Here is a 27,173-nt window from a genome sequence, read left to right as displayed (position 1 = left end):
GGCAGCCCCTAATTAAATTTACCAAGTTGCAACTTCCGCAGGATATGGAGGCAGTGGATCTCCCAGATCTGAAGAGATACCAAATAGGTGCCCTGTTGTGATATGTAGGTGACTAGGTGCATAAGGGCTCAAGGTCAATATGGCTTGATGTTGAGGCCTTGCTTGCAATGTGTCCCCTCGTCAATTTACTGTTTATGGACAAGATGAAATCCATGGCTGAGCATTGTGAGTCTTTATTATTGTAAACATGGTGAAAGCATAGAGGATAATGCTGCAGGGTGAGGGCAACTTGCTTAATACCTCACCATTCACCCCATTAGTGGGAGCCCCAGGATTTAGACTGGGGTAAATGGACTCCAGCTTCAAAGCATGGGTGGGTAAGGGAATCTCCTGTTTGTGAGATTTATTCAAGGGAGAGGTCTTGATGTCTTTCAACCAACTTAGTCAGAAATATGGGATTCCTAACAGGGATCTTTTCCGATACTTCCAGGTTAGGGATTATATACAGAAGAAGACCAGGCTCTTAGCACAGTCCTACAAGTTGGATATAGAGAGAAGAGTGTTCCGATGTGAGGGCGCTCTCTTGGTTAATATCTCATACCATTTGCAGAGAGGGAGCACCTTGGGGGATATGGAGAGTCTCCATGGAATCTGGAATCAGGAGCGAGAGGAAGAAATTTTGTTGGAATCATGGGAGTAGATATTATACGGTGGGGTGGCACAGTGGTACAGTGGTTAGCACTGCTGCCTCGCAGCGTCAGAGACCCGGGTTCAATTCCCGCCTCAGGCGACTGACTGTGTGGAGTTTGCACGTTCTCCCCGTGTCTGCGTGGGTTTCCTCCGGGTGCTCCGGTTTCCTCCCACAAGTCCAAAAATGTGCAGGTCAGGTGAATTGGCCATGCTAGATTGCCCGTAGTGTTAGGTAGGGGGTAATGTAGGGGTATGGGAGGGTTGCGCTTCGGCGGGGCGGTGTGGACTTGTTGGGCCGAAGGGCCTGTTTCCACACTGTAAGTAATCTAATCTAATCTAATCTAATATGGAAGAATGTAAAGAAAATCTCAATATACAATAAAGCTCAAGCTATGCAACTGAAGATCCTTCACAGGGCCCAGAGAGGTTAGCAAAGTTTAATAAAGGACCTTCTCTGAAATATCCCAAACATAAAATAAGCAAAGGCACCCTTACAAATTGCTTTTGAGCCTGCTATAAGATTAGTGGATACTGGGATGCCTTAGTGAATGAGCTAGAGAAGATCCTGGAAATTGAAGTTAAGGTGGATCCAGTATCCCTTCTTTTGGTACTGCTGAATCTGCCCTCTCTCGGCGAGTATGGGAAAAGGTTATTTAACATTCTTACACACTGTGCAAAGAAGAACATTCTAATGAACTGGATATCACAGAAAACCCAGGTCTTGTGGAGTAGTGTAGACTTGTGATGGAGTACATCTTCCAAGATTACCTGACAAGTATGGTGCACCATGGAATGGAGCAATTTTATAAGACATGGTGGCCCTTTTCAAATTACATAAACACAGACCTATTGGCGATATTGATTAGGGCCATTATGTAATCGTGAGCACCGTATATGGCGGTCTGGAGACCTCAGGGGTTGGAGGCCTAGTAAATACGGGTATAAAAACTGTTGCGCCCTTGGATGGGAGCTTCAGTGGAGGTGCAGCGAGTGGAGTAATGTAATGTAAGGTCATGTCATGCAATGTCATGTAATGTACTGTCATGTAATGTAAGGTAATGTCATGTCATGTAATGTAATTTAATTTAATTTGGTTGTAATTTAGTTTAATTCTAATTTATTTAATTGAAGTTTATTTTAGGTTCATACAAGTAAATATGAGACCATTGTATCCTGCAGAGTAATAGTTTATTGTTAACATTACTGTAGTATAATATACACATGAAAGAAGTGAAACTATCACTGTATTCTAACAGATGAAAGGTTAACAGACAATCAATTTTTCAATGTATAATTTCAGTTACATCACACTGCAAATTTTTGCTATAAATTCTGTGTTACGATCGAGCCCTCCGCAATCACCTGATGAAGGAGCATCGCTTCAAAAGCTAGTGTGCTTCCAATTAAACCTGTCTGTAGTATAATAGCGTGACATCATTTCTATTTTTTTCTATATTTTTGTATTTTTTTTCTTTCCTTTTGTAAAAGAATACAAATTTTTTCAATATATATATATAAAAAAAAGTATTTTAGGCCATCCTGAGATTGTGAAAGATGCTATATTAATACGACAACCATATGACAACATATTTAGAATTCTCTTCAAAAATAGTATGCTACAACAGTGAAACTGTACCCAAGATAACTCAACGTACTAGTGTGCTCAGATTCAGAGCTGAAAATGTGTTGCTGGAAAAGCGGAGCAGGTCAGGCAGCATCCAAGGAGCAGGAGAATCGACATTTCGGGCATGATCCCTTCTTCACGAATGAGGAAAGTGTGCCAAGCAGGCTAAGATAAAAGGTAGGGAGGAGGGACTTGGGGGAGGGGCGTTGAAAACGCGATAGGTGGAAGGAGGTTAAGGTGAGGGTGATAAGGTGAGGGTGATAGGCCGGAGTGGGGGTGGGAGTGGAGAGGTCAGGAAGAAGATTGCAGGTTAGGAAGGTGGTGCTGAGTTCGAGGGTTGGGACTGAGACAAGGTGGGGGGAGGGGAAATGAGGAAACTGGAGAAATCCTGCTCAGATTCAGACATTTACATGTGTTTATTCCTTATCCATATGCCATGAATACTTTCCAGAAGCAATTGGCCCTTAGATGCAGCACCTCTCTAAATTCAGTGGTCACTTCTTCTCAGCAGAACCAGCCAAAATTAAGTTAATTATTCTGGTATGTCATTATCGACATGTGGAACAACAAATTGCCAGTGATCATAAACTGGTCGCAGCTATTATTAAAAGGAATATTGTGCCACAGGTGTGAGTAAAGCGAAGTTGACTTGGTGTCAAAACTCTTTGGTCTTTTCTGCCAATTGCCTTTGCAGTGGTTGGTCAGTACTTTCCAATACCTCTGCCCAGTGCGTATTCTTCATCTGAGACTAGATCATGAGTGTTAACAAACTAAATATTAATGGAACATATTAAAGCAAAACCTATTTTTTTAAATCAAATTAGCTGAATTCTTTTTGCCCCTAATTTCCATGCACATGCTCATTCAACCCCATCATCAGCCCAGCTGAAATAAGGTCAGTCAGCATTGACCATATCTCCCCCAGAACCCTTCTTGTCTGTGTAGCTCAGTTACTCAAGTTTTTAATCAGCTAAACCATCAAGGCAGCCATTCAACTTTTCTTATGCATTTATGATTGTCTGTTTATGTGCAGAGTGAATATTTTCCACTGTGGCATTTAGGAGGCCTCCTTCAACCTAGAGCTAACTGAGTCATTTGCAGAAATAAGAAATAAGCAACTGTTTGTTTGGTGACTGTGGGGAGGTACAATTCTGTTTCAGTGTTTTGAATTACCTGACAAATTTGCTGCAAAGTTAATTCCATCCCATTTACGTCAATTTCAAAAGCATTTACAGAAATAAGTAACCCCACAGATTCATGGACCACAGGAAACAAACCAGTTTTGATTTCATGCCTTTAAATTACTCAATCTTACTTATTTACACCTTTAATGGATGTGGCTTTATAGAACGGCTTCATGATAACCAGTCTTATCGAAGAGCATTTCCTCTTAAAACACTATTGCATCAATCTTCTGTAAATGTTTTACTGTTGTGTAGAAAATCAATTAATTCTAAAACTGTAATAATTCCTTCAGGATCTCATGAATGAAGTCACTGTTGTCCCACTGTTTCTCATGCTGGGCAGTCTGGAAGTGCTGAAGCATAACTTCTCAGCAGTTGGCCTCAGGCTTGTATCCACTGCTCAATGTATTCAATACAAGACAAACAAAAAAAAATCAGTTTTAAAAGCTACTTATAACAGCTTCAACATAATACCTGAACTATGAGTTTAGATTTTTCCAATAAAGACCAATACCTCATGTGACACTATGCAATAAATCACAAATATGCATTCTAGATATCAAAATTTAGAATAACATAATTAGTTTCTTATTTGCAGGTATCGGTAAGTTGTCGTACTGGGTCAGATAGTTTGTTGCAATATATTTCTCAGAAGGCTTGCCAGAATTCTCTGGCCGGTTTTGCATTGTACAACATTCACAGGTGATGGAGTTGTCGAGTCCCTTCTGAGGAAATGTAAAATGGTTACATACAGAAGACAGAGGCACTCTGTGTCCTACAATTATGGTTGGCCTACAACTCATATATGTGAATATATACATTATGTACATTATATATGAGCACTCCCTGGAACTCTGAAATATGTTTGTCTTTCAAGCTGAAATTCAATAACATGGCTTACACTCATACTTGTGATGGGGAAGGGTCAGTGCTTAGACAAATAAATCTCCAAATATATTGCTAAAGATTATATTCAATCATCTGTTATTCTCGGTATCAAATAAAAGATTATTAATGTCTTAAGTACAAGACTAATCTTTTACTGTGCTAGAAACAGCCCTTTCTTCTGCATTGCAATTATTTTATATGAGATTAGCTTGTGAATTTTAAACCTCAAATGGAGTATTAAGTCCAGTTCTTGATGCCACATTTTAGAAAAGATGTGAAGGCACCGGACAAAGTGCACAAAATACTCGCGAGAATGGTTATAGGGATGAAGAATTTCAGTAACATCAATAGATATCAGGACTGTTTCTCTTGAGAAGAAAATTGAGTATATTTGACAAAAGCATTCAAAATCATGAGCAGTTTTAACAGAGTAGATCAGGAGAAAACCGTCCAAATGAATGGGAGGATCAAGAACAAAGGGGCATAAATGTAAAATAACTGGCAACAGAAAAAAATAGAGACATGAAGAGAAACATTTTCATGCAGTAAGTAGTTTAGATATGGAATGCATTCTCTGAGTATCATGCAGGCAGTTTCAAAGGGGCATTCTAAAAGTAATTGGATAATTATTGGAAAAGAAGGAATGTGCAAGGTTATAGAGAGATGGCAGGGGAATGGCAGTAGGTGCATTGTTGATTTGGAGAACATACGTAGACATGATGGTCAGAATGCCTCCTTTTGTGCTGTACCAATTCTTTGATTCTGTGACTTTTACTAGTGATTGTGAAGCTGAGCCGAGTAAAACACTCCACTGTTCCTCACTTTTATTCACATATATAATATTGGAATGTATAATATGGTAAAACAAAATGTAATTGATCACTCCTATAATTTAATGATGGGTCTCTTAACTTATCTCTTCAGGGTTACTACAATGGGAGGTTGAATACGGAGTAGGAAGAGATACAACAAAATGACTTCCAGGTCCTGAGGAGAGCTGCATGTATACATTGAGTAGCAATGTACAATGACATTGGAATGCACTAGAGTGGCTCTGGTGTGGATCTGAGAGTGGCATTAACAGTGCTGATTCATGATGCATGAGTTGACTGAGACTCAGCAAGAACACAAATGCAAATTTGATGAATTCATTTACAGGTAAGTAAACAGTGAGAGCTATTCTTTCATTTGGATAATTACATGGAAAACAGAAAAACTGGTCCCTGAAGATTAATTTCTACCTTGGGCCCCTGATCCTGAAGCTGAGATGAATTCTGGGTTGGGTACCCAGAAAGGCTGTGGCGGGTCCCTGAGGAGATTCTCTGGGAGATGGACACTAAGAGACTGCCTTCTGGAGCATCTTCCAATAAATGGTGGGGTCTGCAGCGAATGGAAGCTCCTGATGACAGCACCATCTTAGCTATTGTAAATATTATGAAAAACACTGTCAGGCCATCATTGCAGAGAGGAAACCCTTCAAAAATAATGCCTGTGATCATGAGCATGCAGAGCTACCATTCTGTTATGGGCCCCAGCCACATTAAGGGATCTGTCTAACACCTGGAAAATTCAGACAACATGTGAAGAATGGCCTCAATTGACACTTTCCATGGGCTAACTTACTATCCAGCTGCTGGTCGGAAGGTGGCTGTCTCCTTCCAGAGGCTACCTCTCCAGAAATCGGTCAAAGGAGACAACATAATGACCCGCTGGCCTCCATACATCAGGCAGAAAATTCAGCCCATGACTAAAGATCTTTATATTCTTTGCCCATCATCCTGTATGTTCTGTATTCTTTTCATCTCTGACATATACTTTCTACTCACTAGATTTCCTTCCCAACTAACTATTTAGCTCTCCTTCCTACCCCATATGCAGCCAATGTTACCAATCATCCTCTTCCTGAGAACCATGCCTTTCTCTTATAAAAGAGTCATTAGCTGCCCATCTTCAATAAAACTATTCACAGCCCATCTGTGCCTCTTGATTACTGTCCAATCTCCAGCTTTCCTTTCTTCTTTAAAATTCATTAACTATGGCATTGCCACCCAGCATCTTGGCCATCTTGGCTGCAATGCTGCTCAAACACACTACTCATAGCGTTGAAAGAAAATTTTAAGCCAAGGTTCTGATTGATCTACCATTATGACTGTAGATGATAGTGCCTTATCCATTGATTCCCTTCTGTTCTTGGATCCAGAATCCATCATACACCTATCATTACCATCTTGCTTATGGTGGCCCATGGTGGCAACATCACCTCCATGGGGATAGCTTTCATAGCTCTAAATTTGCTCTGAACCACTTAACTACCTCCACCCTGTTAGCATCCTCAGTGACATAAAATTGTGAATGAGTCATAACTTCCTGATTATGAGGAAGACCAAAGCCATCTTTGACTATAACTTGGTCATGGTATTGTAAGGGTGGCTTTCAGATACTTGTTTTGCATTTGAAAATAAACTCACTGGGTGTTTGAAAGTTAATGTAACTGCCTTCTGCTGATCTTCATAGTTGTCTTAATAGTATTGAATACAGGTCAAGAAAAACAAACTTTGTTTCCAGGGAGCCTAATCAAGAGGTATGGTAGATGCTACAGTTGAAACATTTTCAGGGTGCCTGCTCTTGATTGCCAGTTGCTGATTGGAATGGGTCATGTGCATTATTGGGCAAAGACAAAATGAGGCTTATTTAGGATGGTCACTGCTTTCAATTCATCCTGCTACAGGTTTCTGAGAGGAAGGGAGCACAAAGAAAACAAAGACAACTGAAACCAAAACAAATCTGAGAATAAAGGTCTGGCACATGATGCAAAGTATCCTGAAGATGCAATCCAAAGCTGCAAAACCTCTGAGTCATTAAAGCAACTATTAGAAGAAAATTAATAAATTAAGTTGAACTATTGGTTCATTTTAACTGGAAAAAGTGAACAAGAATTTCTCAACGTTCAAATATTATACTCATTTCATAACTAAATAAACCAGATTTGTTTCTTTTTGGGTGATTTTTTAAATCATTTGTTATTAAGGCATTTCTGGTTGGAATCTCAACCTGGCCAGTTTTTTTTAAAAGCTGCTTGTTTGAATTAACTGAAAAATGCTAGCTGTGTCATCTGTAATGATATGTTGCAAAATTGTTATGGAAGGAATCAGAAGGTAATTGGCCATACAGTGCATGTGGGTGGTTCTTTAATGTAATTCAGCTGTGATTTTCCCCACATTAACAAACAGACACCACCAATACAATGGTGTCTTTTTCTCAATTTGAGAAAGTAATAATATTTACATTTATCTTCTATAAAATTACAATATTTAAGATTAAAGTAAGTATCTGTACCCAAGCATTTCAAATGTAATAGTTATCTTGGTCCACCGTTTCATCTATAACAATGAGAATGAGTCACTATAAAGTTTTGGAAGCAAAGCCAAGTGCTCAGTCTGTTTTACTTGAGCTAACAGAACTTTTATAGAACTCAGGCATGCCATCTCCTGATTTTAGTTCAACATTCTATTATTTTCAAATTCTCACTCATTCCAAGCAAGTTTTTTTTTCTTTGACATTTTCTGTGAAATATTGTGCATGTCCTTCCTCTGTATTCCATGTCCTATTACATTATTTTGGGCATTGAGCGTGAGTCATTTTGTAAAAGCTTCATGTGGCCAAGCCAGCAGAAGGTAGCTTTCCCACAGTGATACTCAACTGAACTGATCACAAGTTCCCTCCATAACACCACGTAACAAATCATGTTTGGCCATTGGTGTGTTCCTACACAACTCTTGAATAAACTGTTATTGCAGTAAGCTCCAGAGTTTGGTGGGAACCTGTGTTTCAAGTTACCTTGCAGAAAGCAGCATACTCAATCACCCAAATCAAAAACTCTGGGGAGCATTTCTCCCTTTGGAGCAGGAAATGCAGATCGAGACAGTCTCGACATGGTGAAACTGCTCCTGAGAGTGAACCATCACAGAATCACAGAAGTTTTACAGTGCAGAATGAGGTCATTTGGCCCATCATACCTGCACTAGTTCTGCAAATGTGCATCATTACCTCATATCACAATGCACTGCTTTTCTCTAAACTCTTGCACATTATTTTTATCCAAATAATTGTCCATTGCCCTCTTGAATACCTCAATTGAATCTGCCTTCCCAATACTTCTTTCTTGTACCACCCTTGCTTCTTTTGCAGTTCTCTTTACACCTTTGCCCTTTTGTTATTTTTCCTTTTATAAGCATGAACAATCTAATCTAACCAGCCGACACATGATTTTGAAAATCTCTATCAGATCTCCACTTGGCCTTCTTTGCTCCAGGGACAGCAGTCCCAAATTCTTAATTGATCCTCACAACTGAAGTTTCTCATCCCTGGAACCACCCTTGTAAATTGCATTTACACTCTCTCCAATGTGTTCACTCGTGAATTTCATGGGGACATATGCATAGTTGACCCATTGTCTTCAAAGAAGAACAAGAAAATTCTCTCAGGGCTATTAGATAATATTTATCCTTCAACCACATTGTTAAAACAGAAAATCTGATGGTTACCACATTTCTATTCGTGGGAGCTTGCTGTGTGCGAATTGGCTGTCATGGTTCAAACCAATGTCTACACTTCAAAAGTACTTCATTGACTGAAAGGCACTTTGTAATACCCTGGGTCATGGAAGGCGCTATATCAATGTAAGCCTTTGTTTTTAAAGCAGACCTGTCACAGTTTAAACCAAACTGAATTTGTAGTTCCTGTGAAAAAAGGAGAATTTATGTAGAGCAACCTAAAGTAAAACTAACATTTGTATCTCAATTTAGTTTTATCCTCCATACATTTTGTTATCTACTATGTACAGCAGTGTGCTGGACAGCTGTGTGACTTCAAAGAAAATTGTCGCTGTCTGATGCCTATGGAGAATATATCTCTGGGAGAGATATTAACGTTTATCATCAGGCTACATGTGCCTTCCAGACTTTACAGTCAACCAAAAGAGAAACTGTAACTCCCAAAAGATAAAAGAAGATTCTGTGAAGGAATCATTTTCAGAGATGACACATAGGGGCCTTGTTTGAGTTAGTCTGGTCCAGGAATGAATGAGACTCTTTCTGAAACTATCCAATGAGATAAAATCTACGATCTGACTTTTGTTTTTAACTCCAGTGTTATGAAAAGTATCTAATCATCACACTAATTACTAGCTTTAATGTGATTTTAATGATTTGAACCAAAATTACTCTTCTATTTTCTTCAATTTAGGAAACCCAGATGTGTTAGTGTACCATAAGGATGATATTTTCTTGTTACAGTTTAACTGCTTTGAAAACTGTTATAACTTTGCATATGTTAGGTCTTTGCTGTGTGAGAGTTGTAGTGATAATAGAAGACAGCAAATTTGCTTTAATTTTGATGATTTTATGCATTTCAAACTGATTAAGTAGCAATGCATCTCTTTATTTCAATGGGAAAACGCTACCTTTGCTTGGAATGAAGAACCTGGCCATTCAGAAAGAATCCATTGTATCAATGGCAGACAACAACAACCCACATTTTCATAGCACTTTAGATATAAAAATGTCCCAAGGCGCCACACAGAATAATTATTGAGAAGTAATTAAAGAATTTCATCATTGGGACAGGTGACTAAAAGTTTGATAATGCGGGTTTTAAGCAGGCATTTAATGGAGGAGCAACATGACGGACGATGGAGGTTTACAGAAGGAAAGCCAGGACGTAGAACCCAGATGAAAGAAGGCCTCTTAGCCAATTCTGGCATGTTAGAGCTGGGGTATTTACAATCCTCCAATACTGGCTGTTTGTGGAATTGAAGGAAAGTGGCAGGACAGTAAGGGTTTACAGATGTAGGGAAGGGTAAGGCTGTGTAGGAGTTTGAACATGAAGTTGAAGATTTTAAAAAATGAGATTTTAGTGAACTAAGAGTGAATATAGATAAGCAATCATATAAGTGAAAAGTGAAGGGCAGTTGAAGTGAGTCAGGATATACTGAAATATTTGTATACTTTAATATCATTTATTGCATGTTTCAGTTCTTGGATTCTGGGTTAGTGAGAGACATTGATTTTTCTGTGCATCGGAAGTTAATTTTAACTTGTCAGTACTGCTATAGCTATGGTGATTTCTTTTAGAACAGTATCTGAAGCCTAACTTTAGAATGAATAGTTTTTTTGTATATTATTGATAGGGTTTCTTGACCAAACAAGATAAACAATTTCAAGTTTAGACAGTTGGGAGAGGTTTGTTTAAGCTTAAGTGAAACACTCAAAGTTTAGAGAATATTTTTAGTCTAAATTTGAGTTCCAAGCAGTTTGGGAAGACCTTGGGTAAAGATGTAGTGTAGGTCTGACAAATGATATTTACAGAGAAACTAGATTACCTTAGAGTAATGAGTAAGTGACTGACCCAGATCAGAAGTGTTGGAATAAAACTCTAATGAGGTTACTGAGTAAGTTTGAGCTCAGATATACAATAGCTCCAGGAATAAAAAAAAAATCTGTATTTCTAATCTATAAATTGTAGTCATAAATTGAAGTGACTTAAACTTATCAAGAGGTTAGAGACAGATTCTGCTGTGAGTACTGCACAAATTGTGTTTTTGCATACTATACAAAAATGTTGTTTACACTTCAGTTTCTAAATGAATACTTCAAAATTAATGGGATTACAGTTTCATTTGATTTGATTTGATTTATTTATTGTCATGTGTATCTTGTTACAAAATACAGTAAAAAGTGTTGTTTAGTGTTGCTACTCTCCAGCGCAATTATAAAACATAAAATCGGAAATGTGAAGAAATAAAGGAAAAGTCTACTGTGTTTAAAATTTTTGAATTTCTGTTAATTGTAGATAGTTTGGTTTATTCCATTTTATTTTTACTTAAATATTTAAAGTTTGGTTTTCTTGTTAAAGCAAAATCTGCAACATTGTGTGCTAATGTTTAGGTGAGAGACTTTAATTAAAATCAAAACAAAACAAAATATATTCCCTCAAGTCAGATTTGAGTCAATGTGTCCGGTAATAACATCAGCTGGGATCATAACAACTGGGGGCTCATTTGGGATTATTGAATTCACTGGATTTAAGAGGGATCTGTGTATTTCTTGTTACAGTAATATTGTGTGGTGGTTCTGGATGCATAGCAGCTTTTTTGTGGTGAGGTTTATTACATACAATTTGAAATGGTTTTGAATGCTCAGAGTTTTCTGGAAGTGAAAGATATGACTGGATTATTGAAAATTGTTGACTAAAGCTAAATTGAAAAAATTAACAGACACATTTAGGGTAAAAGTAAAAGCAGAGTCTCATAAGAATAAAATACTTTGAATGATCACACAGCATTTAGAATTGGAAGAAAGGAAACAGAAATTGGGATCACGCAGCAAGAATTAGTGAAGATGCAGTGAGAAATTTTTAAAAATGGACTTAAAGACAGCAGAGTTTTGGATGTGCTCAAGTTTTCACAGGAGGACAGATTGACCAAATTAACCAGACAAGCATTGGGAATAGTCAAGGTTGGAGCTAACCAAAGGACAGATAAGGCTTTCATCAGTGGATAGGCTTGAGCTATTGAGGACTAAAATCTTTGTCAAATCTATTTGAATGGCCATTATTGTGAAGCATCCTGGAATAATAACATCAAAAAGTAACATAATAGATCCTTTGTCATCCATACATAACAGGACTTCAGTGGTAAGTGAGGATAGTGGAGGCAAGCACCAAGAAAATGAGCAATTCACTCTCAGCAGGAAAGGGTATCTTTGTCAGATAGCAAACCCACTAGCAGATGGAGAGACAGATAAAGGATTCCTCAACCAGATGTGAACTACAGGTTCAATTCCATGTAAATACTTTGTTTCCAAGCTTCATTTCAATTTCCCTTCATGTTTGTAAAGACCTGATGCCAGTGAAATAAAGAACTCCTTCTTCATGGTCAGTGGGCTGTCCACATGCTTAAATTTCATATTAGATTTCTGGCATTGTCATTGCGACTCCACAATGCAGGCATCAGTTTGTGGTGGCTGAGTTTGAAAGGTACCTGGCTGAGCTGGAGCTGATGAAACTAGAAGGAAACACAAGCAGGAAACACAAAATGCTCTACCAACATTGGAAGCTTGAGTACCTGTGGAGGAGTTCAGGTCCTAAGATGCAGATGCAGCCCATTTGTGGTCCCTTGACATTACAGAAGAAGGAAGCAATACCCACTGGTTAAGTATTTTATTTACTGATGAGGTTGAAGCAGGAAGTTGAACAGATATGAGGGACGAGCAGAAACACCCAATGATCCTGCAATGGAAGACTGGATTGAGGATGCACAACTGGATATGATGTTCAGGGGCCTCAACTGATTGATGAGGGTATTTGAAGACTATTATTGAAAGGCCCAACATCCTGATATTGATTACTTTCATTGAAATTGTTTGGAGCAATTCGACAGGTTTCTTACCCAAATCTGGATGTATAAAGCAGTTTTCTTAATTCATTCACGGGATGACAGCATTGCTGGGCTTTTGCCCGAAACGTCGATTTTGCCTGTCCTCGGATTTTGCCTGTCCTCGGATGCTGCCTGAATTGCTGTGCTCTTCCAGCACCACTAATCCAGAGGCAGCATTTATTGCCCATCCCTAATTGCTTGTTCCTGAGAAAAGAAGAAATAAGTTTAGAATTGTTAATAATAGGTTAACTCAGTGAAAAGAGTTCAGTATTAGTTACCAATTAGTTTGGTTAAAACCCTAAAAGAGTTATTTCAAGTAAAAAAGTTTAAACATAGGCATATGAAGGATCTAGGAAGAGGCTGCCAGATTTTCCAGGCAGGTAGTCACAGTTCGTTGAGGAGGAGATTCTCTGCTGTGAATACTGTAGAGGAGCATTTTTGGAATTTATAAAGGAATAATTTTGGGATTAGTGGGATTATATCTTGAACATTGTTATATGTAAATGTTGTAAGTACATTTCATTTCTTTTGATTAATGTAATAAACTTTGTTCTATTATTAAACTCAAATCTGTTGCTTATGTTTCAGTGAGGGACCACCGCATTAAAACCAAATGAAAAGAAAACTATAATCTATCAAGTTGGATTTCAGTCTTGGATGGAACTTGTCCCGTAATAACATCAGCTGGGATCATAACAATTGGGGCTCTCAGCAGAATTTCCAAATTCATTGGATTTAAGAGATACTTCTGTATTTATTTCAAAAGTAATGACCGTGGGGTCATTCTGGAAATAAAACACGTGTAATGTGGTGAGGTTTATAGCAAAGGATTTTGAAGATGGCTTTAAAAGTTGCAAAGAGGTTTTGGTAAGTGGAAGATATAATACTGGATTCTTTGAAATCTTTGACTAAAGTTAGATTGAGTTAGATAAATTGAAAGTAGAAGAAAAAGCAGGATCTCATAAAGATGATATTTAGAATTGGAAGAAAGAAAGTCTGAAAATTGTGGTGTCACAGCTGTAATTAGCTGTGAGATACAGTTAGAAATGAAAAGAGGGAGATAAATTTAGAAGACTTGAACTCCAAAGATGTTGGGAAATTAGAGACCAAGAGTTAGCCAAAGAAGAGCTTAGAATAAATATAGCTCGAAGGGTGATTCTGATTCCAATAAGTGATTTGATTTAACTCTGAATCGATGCTTCATATACCACCACCCTGCTGTGTAGGAGATAGTACACCCTACCTCTAAGCTTGCTATCCAGGTGTGAGCTGAACGTTGCACCAATTCTGTCCAGTCCAACTGGGATGTCGAGGGTGGAGCCAAGTTAAACTTTGATTTTCATTTCTGAAAAGAAAGGGATAAAATACAACTATTTGAAGTGCTGAGGCATTTAGGTGGATTACTTCGCAAATCCTATGAATTTTTATGCTAACTACATGTAGTACAATTTGCTGCCTGAGCATTGCCATTTTGCATAAAAGATTCCAGAGAAGGTGAAAATACTGGTTTCTAAGTGGTTTTAAGTAATAAATCATTTGCCCTTGGCGTGGATAATGCAAATATATCTCAAAACTAAAAGACAAAATTAGCAAACCTCAAGGAAGACGAGAGATTAGAAAAATTCCCTTGGGGTAGATGTGCGGAGTACACTCTTGTCAAAAGCAATTAAGACTGTACTACTTAAATTCTTCAAAAAAAAAGTCAGATAACTTTTTGGTTTGGCATGAAATTGAATGCTAGAAGAACAGTTATTGGCATGGGTATGGAAATAACTGTACAAAACATAGTGGGTGGAAAATTGTCAGTGCCCAGATTTCAGGGTAGCCCACACTCTAATTGGAATCCCAGAACATTCCTGAAACAATGTTTTATGAATAAAGATCATTGAGCTTTCCTGAATGTAGATGGAGATCTAATTTGAGGGTTACCAATTATGATAGCACTGCAATTTCATGTCATTTTTGTTAATTTGAAAATTAAACATAGAGGATATCTTGGGGAACGGTCCTCTGATTGATGCAGAACATCAGCATTTAAATTACAGTCACAGTTTGTCTGGCATCAATCACCCTTTTGTACCTGGCCCAGGCAAGCACTCATTTTTCATCTGAGATTTGATAGTGTCATCATATTATTTGACCACAGGAACAGCTCAGACACATCCATTCACATACATATCTAGGAGTGACTGCTTGACCATAAACAGAAAGGAAATCCTGCCTGACTTTCCCTTGCCTTATCCAAGAGGTGGATGCCACTTGCAGTTCCCTGGTTGTAATCAGATCGATATTCATAGACGTTTACTCCAGTTATAGCTCTGGCAGCAAGGTCATTTGGAAGCTCTTGTAACAATCCAGAAATGAAGTCAATCATTTTAATTTTTCAGGAGAAAGTGAGGACTGCAGATGCTGGAAATCAGAGTCGAAAAGTGTGGCGCTGGAATAGTGCAGCAGGTCAGGCAGCATCCGAGCAGCAGGAGAGTCGATGTTTCCAGCATAAGCCTTTCATCAGGAATGTGACACAGCATGAATCAGACATATTCCTGATGAAGGGCTTATGCCCAAAACATCAACTCCCCTTCTCCTCGGATGCTGCCTGACCTGCTGTGCTTTTTCAGTGCCACACTTTTGATTTTAATTTTTCAGCCTTGTTTAACCCCTATTCGTTAAAATGCTGCTCAGAATAAGTAGTGAGTCTTTGGGAAGTGACAGAATCCTCATGTGGCCTAGAGACTATACCTAAGTGAGATCACACTTAAGAGTACGATGTACTGTGGACAGTTTTGGTCACCTTACATAAGGAGGGACATGTTTGATTTGGAGGTTCACTCGGCTGTATTATGCGATGAGGGGTTAAGTAGCTGTTGAACAGGTTGAGTCTATATTCATTGGAGTTTAGAATAAGGGGTGATTGTGAGGGGGCTTGATAGGGTAGATGCTGAAAGGATGTTTCCATTTGATGGGGAATGTAGAAATAAGGGGATACAAAGGGGTCTACCACTTAAGGTGGTGTTGAGGAGGAATTTATTTTACCATTAGTGTTTGGAATTCTCTCCACCACAGAGCATTAATGGACAGGTAATTGGATATTGTAGTGATTGGAGAAAGGGCCAAGTGGATCTCATTGACTATCAGATCCTTGACTGGGGTGATTAATCTGGTCCAATCATGGAGCCCTGGCTGACAGATATAAACTGGAGATTCAGGGAGTTCTCCTCATTCTAGGAGAATATATTCAAGACTAAATTAGACAGATTTTCAATTGACAAATTATAGGCAGGAACATCGAGGCCACATCTGATCAGACATGACCTGATCGAAACCTGAATGGCCAACTCCTGCTCTTTTTTCTAATGTTCTTATTAGGTTGTTTGCTAACACAAGCTAAACAAATCTTATCTTCAAGTGAAGAAGTGGTGGAGAGAAGTCTTATGGCAGGCTGGACCTAAGCTTTCCATGTTGGATCTGAGGCTGTTCCTCCAGGCTAATAAGCAAAATAGAAAGTGCAGCTTCTGGCCCAAACTCCTATGTCCATGGATGCTGGCATCTGAGATGCATCAGCCCTATACAGACAACAAGTAAAATTAATGTTATTTACAAAATACTATGCAAGGACTGTAACAAGCACTATATTGGACAAACAGGCAGAAAACTAGCCACCAGGATACATGAACACCAACTAGCCAGAAAAAGACATGACCCTCTCTCATTAGTACCCTCACATATGGATGAGGAAGGACACCATTTCGACTGAGACAACACATCCATCCTAGGACAAGCCAAACAAAGACACACACAAGAACTCCTAGAAGTATGGCATTCCAACCGGAACTCCATCAACAAACACATTGAGTTAGACCCCATCTACCACCCCCTGAGAAAAAGAGCAGGAAGTGAATTCACCACAGAAAATGATATCACCATAGGAAATGACATCATCAACCCAAAAAAACCCAAACATAAAATAGAAAGCAGGAATTATCAGCAGTACTTTGCCTCAGGGCCACTGAAGATGCTACCTAGTAGGGTGACAAAAGGTCTGGAAATGAACCTTCTAGCTCAGCGAACAAACCTACATCCAGATGCATTAGCCTCTTTGCATCATCTGCAATTTACTTACAGTACTCTTCTGTATTTTAGTGAAGTATCTTGGAGCACACTGGCAACAATCATTGGAAAGTTGTTGCCAGGACATCTTGTTCATGGAGATAAGCAACCAGCTCATGGATTGGACCAAGCTGCATCTCAAGGCTGCTTGCTTGTTTTCTTAACACAAACCCTCTTAGCTTCTATCTGGATGTTTAAAGCATTGCTATCTTGTCTTGCCTTGGAGCAGACTGCCAACCCAATGCTAACAGGTTCACACTACCTCTGTCTTGACTTATTTTTTAGCGTAAACAGAAAGTCAAAGAGCTTGTCATGATTGTGAGCAGTTATCAGTTTGGAGGGGGAAGGTGACGTATAGCTGTATGGCACCATGGATTGTCAATCTCACACCTGTACAATATGCCAGCAGTGTATGCGGCAAACACACTGCATTTGCTTCTTCAAAATGGCTATGTCACAAACTCTAAGGGGAATAGTCCTCAGTCAAATCAAGGAAGACAACCCCTGTCAGGGATTCCAGCACAGTAATAATGTCCCTCTCATATCAGTCCAGGGGCTTTTCATTCATCTGCTTGAGGTGATCAGGATCAACGACCTTGTAGTAGTGAGGAGTCAAATGTCAGGTACCCCACCACTTGTCATAACTCTTTCTGCCCTGTTGGGACTGTTTTCTCCTGGAAGGAGAGAAAGGGAGGAATTGAGTGAGGTGAAGTTGGGTAGCAAACCTATAAGGACTGGTGCAGGTGGGGAAAGTTGGCAAGGTGTCCCGAGTGAGTGAATTGGCAGTGCCAAGAACATACAGGTGAGTAATGTGGGGGAATTGGGTGTCTAAAAGCAAGAGAGGGAAGATGTTGCATTCAGTAGTGAGAAGTGGTAGACCATGAGCCTTGACGGGAGGTATGTGCCACAGCAGAGATAAAGTGAGTGTGAAGTAAGATAGAGAGATGGTGGCACTTACCCTGACTGAGTGGAGAAATTCATTGACATGCTTCCCAGATTGCTTGGTGATCCTTCAGACAGACGAGACTGCATTGACTCAGGTGGCAACCTTCAACTAGGCTCAGAAGGTCTGGTGTTGTGGCTGCCTCTAGTGGTCTGTAGGAAAAGAACATCTCTCCTCTGCACCATCCAAACCACCTTGTCTCTGTCCACAAAGCGCGACACCTATTTCCCTTCATCTATGTCAACAAATGTCATGAACTGTGAAGGGCAGCTCTGGACTGACCGTGGTTATCCTGATGCACAACAGCCCTTCAAAGAAGGCGCTGGTGAGAGGGTTTCTGGAATACCCCAGTAGTGACGAGTACTTCTGACTGTGGCAAATAGGAGAATCAGGCTGGTATCAGATGAAAGGGTTAATGAGGCAGTTTGGGATGATAGAAAACTCGCTTGGGGAGAGAAACCCTTGATGAAACTTGATGAAAATGACACTTTGACAAAACATAGCAAGATTCAGCCCTCTGTTTCTCATTTCTCAGAGGTTGCCAGACCTACTGAGTATTTCCAGCATCTTCTGTTTTTGTTTCAGATTTCCAGCAGCTACAGTATTCACTTTCATAAAATTCTGAGTGTTGTCTCAGGTAGATATTTGGCAGGAAAGCAACATGGGCAACTATAATTGCTTACTCATCTTATTCCAGCCAGACATATAAGGTTTAAATCCCTCTGTGTAAATCAATCAATATTTGAGATGTGAACAGCTCAGCAACTGACCAGTTTGAGCTCTTAAGGGGCTGTTGAATGCATTAATGAGAGGACAGTTAAAGTACAAGTTCACATCATCAACTTATCCACTTTTTCTTTTGTTTCCATCTGTCAGTTTATTTATTGAATAAAGACAACTCATTAATAAATAATATATTCTGTTCAGAAGCAATCATGCAAAGTATGAACATATGATGCAGTAGTGGTCCCTAACTCTGGGCAAGAAAGTCCGAGTTCAAGACCCATCTGTCATGGTGAGTACCACAATATACTAAAACAGGTTGATTAAAATAATAGTGTTAACAGTTGGAAAGAAATTAATTTCTGCATAGTTCAACTATGTTTATAGCTTTCCACCAGAACAGTGTGTGTAGATGTTAAAATACAAATATCCCTAATTTGTTCAACATTGTCTTCACAATTCTTCCATATTGTAATATATGAAAGACACGAGTGGGATTTCATCTTTATTATATGTTTTCATAGACTGACTTCATTTTACACAAATTTCATATACCCTCAGTCTCCTATGCCCTAAGCCTTAATCTCTGGCATTCCCTGCCTACATTTCTTTGCCTTTCTTTCTCTCACCTGCCTTCTTTAAAATACTTTGATACCTATTTCTTTGACCAAACCATAATTTATTTATACTAATAATTCCTTATGTTGCTTGCTGTCATATTTTGTTTTAAAGTACTCCTCTGAAACATCTTTGGAGATTAAATTCTGCTAAAGGTTCCAAATAAATATAGTTGTTGTTGACTATGCTGTGCATATTTGGAAGAAATGCATTAGCTCTGCAGTAAAATGTTGCTTTTCAACAATGAACAATTCCAACTTCGAAATAGACAGGTTGCATTGGTTGTACCCTACTGAAAGTTTTATCTAATAAAATCAGGGCTTCCTAGGATAGAATGTTCCCTATGCATTAACCGTGGGCATTGTCAGAGATTAAACTTTAACCACTACTTATTTTAGTTATAGTTTAACTACTAAAAGCCCTACTGTTGTTAATATGTATAATTCTGTCATGCACTTGTATAGCACTCAAGAAATAAGCTGATGACTTTAGTTCTGGTCTCAGTAAGGGTGCACAAGTGAGTCATAAGACTGTTACTGAGTTCAGGATCATAGAAACCAAACAGAGCAGTTTAGGGCTCTCCCATCATAGCACACAGAAAAGCTAAAACCACAGTAACCCCTCCAGATGGTGTATGAGGGAAAGGTTTCATAGTGTGACGACATGGAGGTGAACCCCTCTGTAATTAAACCAAACACCCAGAAAAGCTCATCTCGCCTCGTAATCTGTTAAAATATGAGTGAGAGAACTCCCAAATTCCACTATTTAAACAAAATAACATCAATTTATTTTTTAACTCTAAAACTGAATATCAAACAATAACAATTCACAACTCTATGCCCCTCTCTCTTAACTGCTTAGTATCTGCCTCCAATTGTATAACAATATGCTGTTCCAATAAGACACTGATTAAAATTACATCAACTTCATTTCAAAACCACACATACGCTGTCTTCTGGCTGTTGATTTTCCTGGGTCCTCTTCTTTCTTTTTACTGCGAGTATGTTTCATGTGAAAAGGTACCTTTGATAGAGTGTTTTCTAATTTCTTTGAGAGCAAAATGTTATATGGGCAATTAGCTCTCCATGAATTTCTCTCTCTGTAGCAGTCACACTCTGACCAATTTTCAAAATGTCTGCATTTTTATACCCACCCAACATCAGGTCGTCTCATTAGTTTGATGTTGTAAAACAATAAATACAAACTTGATTAGGTTTTAGTATTCTGGGGCATTATTTAAACTGATTGGTTAAATTTGAATTGTTGTCAAAACAGCAACCAAAACTCAGGCATCCATTTCACAGCCAAATGTTACACATTTTCAATTTTCTAGTACACTCTGGGACTGCCATCTAGTCATATACACGGGTGCTTGTAAGCTCTCTGTTCACAACAACCATTCGCTCTCTCTTAAAGGTACAATACATGCTTTCAACGTCATAACAATATAATGTAACCTAAATTGATCAGCATTGTTCTAACTGGGTTCTTTGGATCTTCTCACCAGCTCAGGACTGAGGTCAAGGTTACATTCAAACAATGTTCATTAACTGACAGTACACAGTGATAAGGTTACAGGTTATAGGATTAACCACATATTCATTAAATCCTGTCTCTCAAGTACTTCATCAGTTTCCAACATTATTAACGAAAGGAGTAGTCTTAATATTGGTTGAAATGCTCAACTAAAAGTATTTCCCTCATGGGTGAATGTATTTCCAACCCATCATCTCCCTCCAAATTCAGTTGTGCACAGCATCAAACCTTGTGGAGATCTCACAATTCTCCCAGAATGGTCATTTGAAATGCTGTAGGAGGCCAAGAGTTTGAGATCTAGTCTGAAACCATACTTTCAGCAATTACTAACAGTATCCCAACATTTACAGTACTTAAATGACTGGATGGCAGTGAACTGCTGCATCATAAGGGATATAATAAATATAAGAAAAGATGCAGGAGTAGTCCATTCAACCCCTCAAGTTTGCCCCATCATTCAATTAGATCATGACTGACCTATCTGAGGATCAGGATGAAGACGAATGGGTACTCAACAAAACTGCACAAATCCACTTGACCAGACACAGATTAGCTCTAACTCTTTCAAAGTACCTTCACTTTACTAGTTTCCAAAGCTCCCCTCCCCCACTCATCCCAAATCTGAACCTCCAACTCGGCATCACCCTCTTGACCCATCCTATCTGCCCATCTTCCTTCCTACCTATCCGCTCACCCTCCTCACTATCCTAATATATATGTGTATATCCACCATCCACCACTTGCCTTTCCACCTACCTACTCTCCAGCCCCACCCCTACCCCTCATTTATCTCTCAGACCCCTTCCCCCTTCACTTTCCTGATGAAATGTTTATGCCTGAAATGTTGATTCTCCAGCTCCTCGGATATTACCTGACCTCCTGCGCTTTTCCGGTACCACACCTTTTGACTCTGATTCTCCAGAATCTGCATTCCTCACTTTCTGCTATTGAAGAGACAATGTGACAATGAAAGACTATTAAGTGGTGAAGAGTCAAGATTAGAGTGGTGCTGGAAAAGCACAGCAGGTCAGGCAGCATCCAGGAAAATCAATGTTTTGGGCAAAAGCCCCTCATCAGGAATGTTAAGTGGTGAAGTTGTGCCATCAATGAAGAACTGAAGAGTGTTCCCATTCAACTGTGGTTCAATTATAACTTAAAGCTCTTGTGCCATATGCTCAAGTTAAGGTTAAAAGGAGGCATGAATCATTGGGGAAAACTACGGAGTATGGATTAACTTCTTCAAAAGATTTGCACTAGGACTGTGAGGAGTCAATGAAAATCTCTTCTGAGGTGGCTGCTTGCACAGATAGATTTGCAGTCTGGAATTTTGATATGGTATTGGAAATTACTGCAAAACATCTTAGATGCAAAGATGAAATGAGATGAACTTACAGCCATGATTATGTCTTATCTGCTAGGGTTGAAAGAATTTTTTGGGCTCCTATTATCAAAGTAGAATGGTATTCTTATGTTTATAGTTGTTGAAGAATTTGTGTGTGTGGAGGTTCTTGGTCTCTATGCACTTGAACCACCTCATCAAGTGCATGCTGTGTGCGCTACCAAATGAAAGATCAATATAATCATCTTGCAAACCTGATCATGCGAGAAGATTCATCACATCTTCAACAAACTCATGCCATATTTTGTCATTGATCATATAATTAGTGATACAAACTAGCATCACAGTAATGATAGGTGAAGAATTTTGCTCATTCTGAACTAGAACAGTATCAGAGGGATCATGATTTACTGCATCAAAGACTGAACACTCTTCAGTTCTTCTTTGATGGCACAACATCACCACTTAACAGTCTTTCGTTGTCAGGTCACCCCTTCAATAGGAGGTATCTTGAAAGAGGTAAGGCTCATCTGGGTCTGGTCAAGTGGATTTTGTGCAATTTTGTTGAGTACTGGAGCTTTCTTGAAGTGATGAAACTGGCTCTGACAGTAGCATATCACCTGATTTGTTCCTGAGGCATGTCTCTTGTTTAGGAATCTTTGAAGAAGTATTCAAGGCAGTGCAGAGAAATTCCTTTAGAATGATAGGAGATATGCAGGGACTATGTAATAATGAGAGGCTGGGCCAGTATTCATTGGAGTTTAGAAGAATGAAAAGCAATCTTATTGAACATACAAGATTCTTAGGGACTTGACAGGTGAGTTGTAACATGATTGTTTCCCCTTGTGGGTGAGTCTTGGACCAGAGGGTACAATCTCTGAAATAAGGGGTCCCTTTGAAGACAAAGATAAGAAGGAATTTCTTCTCTCAAAGAGCAGTAAATCTATGGAATTGTTTACCGGAGAGGGCTGTTGAGTTTGGACGTTCATGGTTGAGATAGACATTTTTAAAAAATCAATTAGAATACCAAGATTTATGGGAAAAGGCAGAAAAGTAGAGTTGAGCATAATCAGATCAGCCATAGTCTGATTGAACAGCAGAGCAGAGTTGTCAGTTTGAATAGCTTGTTTCTGCTACTATGCCTGATGGTCTTGTTCCATTTACTGGATTCTCCTATGCTCTGGAGGTAGCATTTACATTTAAGAGATGATCTTGCACTGCAACACTGCCGAAGATGTCCAAATCTGTCTCAGTGAAGACCCTGGATGCCCCCTGCTGGACAATTGAGTCATTTGTGATACCTCCTTGCATTATAGCGCCAACACTTCAAAATGGCTGTTTCCATCTTTTCTTCAATTTTGTTGGGTTTCTTGTTGGGTGAGGCTGACAGTTTTAGTCAATTTTCTTTAGTAACAGATTTCTGCATTTTACTGACAACTGGCATTTGGCTAACAGGCCTGTGGTTCACAAATTTCTCACTCCCACCTTTTTCTGAAAAGTGGTGTATCTTGAGCCATTCCTGATTCTAATGATGTTTGGAAAATCATTGGTAGTGCATATACTCTTTTTTTAAAGTTTTTTCGGGTACATTGGAACATAGGAGCAGGAGTAGGGAATTAATTACTCAAGTAGCGCTTCCTCTGCCATTTGAGATCCTGACTGATCCTCCACCTAAACATCATATTCCTGCATTATTCCCATAACTCTTAATGTCATTTGAACTAGATATCTATCTCTGTCTTGAACTTGCACTAATCTCTGTGCCTCTATGAGATCACCTCTCAATCTTTTAAACGTAAGAGGATATAGGCTGAGTATCTTCACTGTCTCCTCATCCCACCATTCCCAGGAACCAATCTGATATATCTCCACTGATATATACTTCCTCTTTGTCAAGTACCTTCATTAGATCCTGAGGATTCTTTTCCAGATTTTAGTCCCTTAAGTTTTGTGAATACATTTTTCTCTACTGGTATTACTTTCCATAATTTCCTCACTCTTTTTAGCCCAGACATTACCATCTATTTCCAGTATCAAGCCATGTGTATTCTACTATTAGATAGATACCAATATTTATTCAATGCCTCTGTCATTTTTTCATGTCCCACTTTATTTTCTCTTGCTTGTAAAGGGGTCATTTATAACTTTAGCTACTCATTTACTTTTTTACATACATATTAATGCTCTTAATCTATTTTTATATTCTTAGCTGGTTAATTCCCTTATTATTTTAAAACCTTTATATCAACATATTGGTGGCCCTTAAAGCACTCTGAATCCTCAGAATTGCTAGAATTTTATTTTATTTTACAATATTGTAAGCTTCTCCGTTTAGTCAATTAACTTCCTGAATGAGTCATGGATAGTTTCTAATTGTTGAGCTTTTGTCTCTCCATGGAATGTATTTTTGTTGAAAAGTCTGAATTGCTTCTTTAAATGTTTAAATGTTAAATTACATCTTTTAGTCTATGTCTCCAATTAACCTCACACAATATATAAACTTTGTTTAAGGGCAAGGTTTTTGTTTATGACTGGAGTATGTCACTGTCAAACTTAACATGGAATTAAATGGCATTATGATCACTATTTCCCAGTGGATCCTTTGCTGTGACATTAGAAATTAACCCTGCTTCCTAAGTTTCTCATGTTCAAGACAGTAGCTGGTACCAGTTCTTATGTCAGGTTTGGTCTTGGGCATCTCGTTCGTGGCAGATTCCTCCTTCTTTCATTTTTTTTAGATTAGATTTCCTACAGTATGGAAACAGGCCCTTCGGTCCAACTAGTCCACACCAACTCTCCGAAGAGTAACCCACCCAGACCCATTCCCCCTAACTAATGGACCTAACTCTACGGGCAATTTATCGTGGCCAATTCACCTGACCTGCACATCTTTGGACTGTGGGAGGAAACCGGAGCACCCGGAGGAAACCCACACAGACATGGGGAGAATGTGCAAACTCCACACAGACAGTTGCCCCAGGCTGGAATCGAACCCAGGTCCCTGGCGCTGTGAGGCAGCAGTGCTAACCACTGAGCCACCGTGCTGACCTTTGCACACCAATCTTTCACATTCCCTGGCAGCAGCATAGCTATTCAATGAATTAGCAAATGTTGTGACCTTTAGATTGAAAGCAACTTCACACTTCATTTTTGCATGAGGAAACACTTCTTTGCATTATTCACCATGCTCTGTTTGTTCTGCTAAATGTAGACGTGCCTTAAATTGCCACACATATCTTCTTCACAACACCACCCATATTGCATGCTTGACCCCCTTGCACTGACTTACAGGATAAAGGTGAGGAAATCATGTATTTCTGGGTGAAACATACAAAAGTGCATTTTGCATTTCATACTTGAAAAGGGAGACTAACTTATAAACTGAGTACAGGGTATATATGCAAGAGCACTGTAGCTCCAAACAGTATGAATACAAATGGAGTGCAGATTTCAAGCAAAATGAATTTGGTGAGTTGTGAGTTATTACATGCCTGAAAGTGTGGTTTGTGTATAACTGATGGTAGTAAGAAAGCTAAAGTAAGTTTCTTCCAGCGTTAAACAGGGTAAGCAAGCATGGCTCAGAATTTCAGCATATTGCTTGCATTTTTAATCTCCCTGTACTACAGTCATTTAATTGACTTGTGGAATTCTGAATTAGCTAAAGTTTTATTGAGGCATAAAGACTTAAAGTTGTTGAGGTTTCTATTGCTGTTAATGTAAAGTTTGCTTTTGCTTTAAAACTATGGCGTCTTCATCAAGATTTCAAACAGATATGCTGTGATGGATTCTCAGGGGAACGTAGCACTAACAGCCAAGTTTCTGGTATGGAGACTGGCACTAATGCAACGAGGGGTACGTCGGGATCCAAGAGATCAATTGTGTTAGGGGATTCTCTAGTTCGAGGTACAGACAGACGTTTCTGTGGCCAGCAGCGAAAAAGCAGAATGGTGTGTTGCTTCCCTGATGCCAGGATCAAGGATGTCTCAGAGAGGGCGCAGAATGTTCTCGTGGGGGAGAGGGCCCAGCAAGAGGTCATTGTCCACGTTGGAACCAAGGAAGGGAAAAGGTTGAGATTCTGAAGGGAGATTACAGAGAGTTGGCAGGAATTTAAAAAGGAGGTCCTCGAGAGTAGTAATATCTGGAATACTCCCAGTGCTACGTGCCAGCGAAGGCAGGAATAGGAGGATAGAGCAGATGAATGCAATGCTGAGGAGTTGGTGAATGGGGGAAGGATTCACATTTTTGGATCATTGGAATCTCTTTTGGGGTAGAAGTGATCTGTACAAGAAGGACGGATTGCACGTATATTGGAAGGGGACTAATATACTGGCAGGGAAATTTGCTAGAACTGCTCAGGTGGATTTAAACTAGTAAGGTGGGGGGGGGGGGGGGAGGATGGGGTGGGAAGGACCCAGGGAGATAGTAACGAAAGAGATTAATCTGAGACTACAGTTGAGAACAGAAGCAAGTCAAACAGTCAGGGCAGGCAGGGACAAAGCAGAGAACAAGGTAGGACTAATAAATTAAACTGCATTTATTTCAATGCAAGGGGCCTAACAGGGAAGGCAGATGAACTCAGGACATGGTTAGGAACATGGGACTGGGATAACATAGCAATTACAGAAACATGGCTCAGGGATAGGCAGGAATGATAGCTTAATATTCCAGGATACAAATGCTACCGGAAGAACAGAAAGGGAGGCAAGAGAGGAGGGGGAGTGGCATTTTTGATAAGGAATAGCATTACAGCTGTGCTGAGGGAGGATGTTTCTGGAAATACATCCAGGGAAGTTACTTGGGTGGAACTGAAAAATAAGAAAGGGATGATCACCTTAATGGGATTGTATTATAGACCTGAAAATGTGTTGCTGGAAAAGCGCAGCAGGTCAGGCAGCATCCAAGGAGCAGGAGAATCGAGGTTTTGGGCATGAGCCCTTCCTGAAGAAGGGCTCATGCCTGAAACATCGATTCTCCTGCTCTTTGGATGCTGCCTGACCTGTTGCACTTTTCCAGCAATACATTTTCAGCTCTGATCTCCAGCATCTGCAGTCCTCACTTTCTCCTTGTATTATAGACCCCCTAATAGC

General features: G+C 39.3%; 1 long non-coding RNA gene across 1 annotated transcript; it reads right to left on the bottom strand.

The window, feature by feature from the left end:
- Positions 1–1,869: 1,869 nt before the first annotated feature.
- On the bottom strand, positions 1,870–14,171 carry LOC148145317 (uncharacterized). Its single transcript, XR_015761459.1, has 3 exons — positions 14,064–14,171; positions 12,833–13,024; positions 1,870–3,894 (listed from the first exon to the last, which is right to left on the bottom strand). It is a non-coding gene; the product is annotated as an uncharacterized LOC148145317 (long non-coding RNA).
- Between the last annotated feature and the right edge of the window lie 13,002 nt (positions 14,172–27,173).

The sequence above is a fragment of the Chiloscyllium plagiosum genome, unplaced genomic scaffold (genome assembly GCF_037043375.1).
Source record: "Chiloscyllium plagiosum isolate Xiang-an unplaced genomic scaffold, Cpla_swu_hap1 HiC_scaffold_25, whole genome shotgun sequence".
NCBI classification, from domain to species: Eukaryota; Metazoa; Chordata; class Chondrichthyes; order Orectolobiformes; family Hemiscylliidae; genus Chiloscyllium; species Chiloscyllium plagiosum.
The sequence above is the reverse complement of the archived record's forward strand: the minus strand, read 5'-3'. Positions and strand labels throughout refer to the sequence as shown.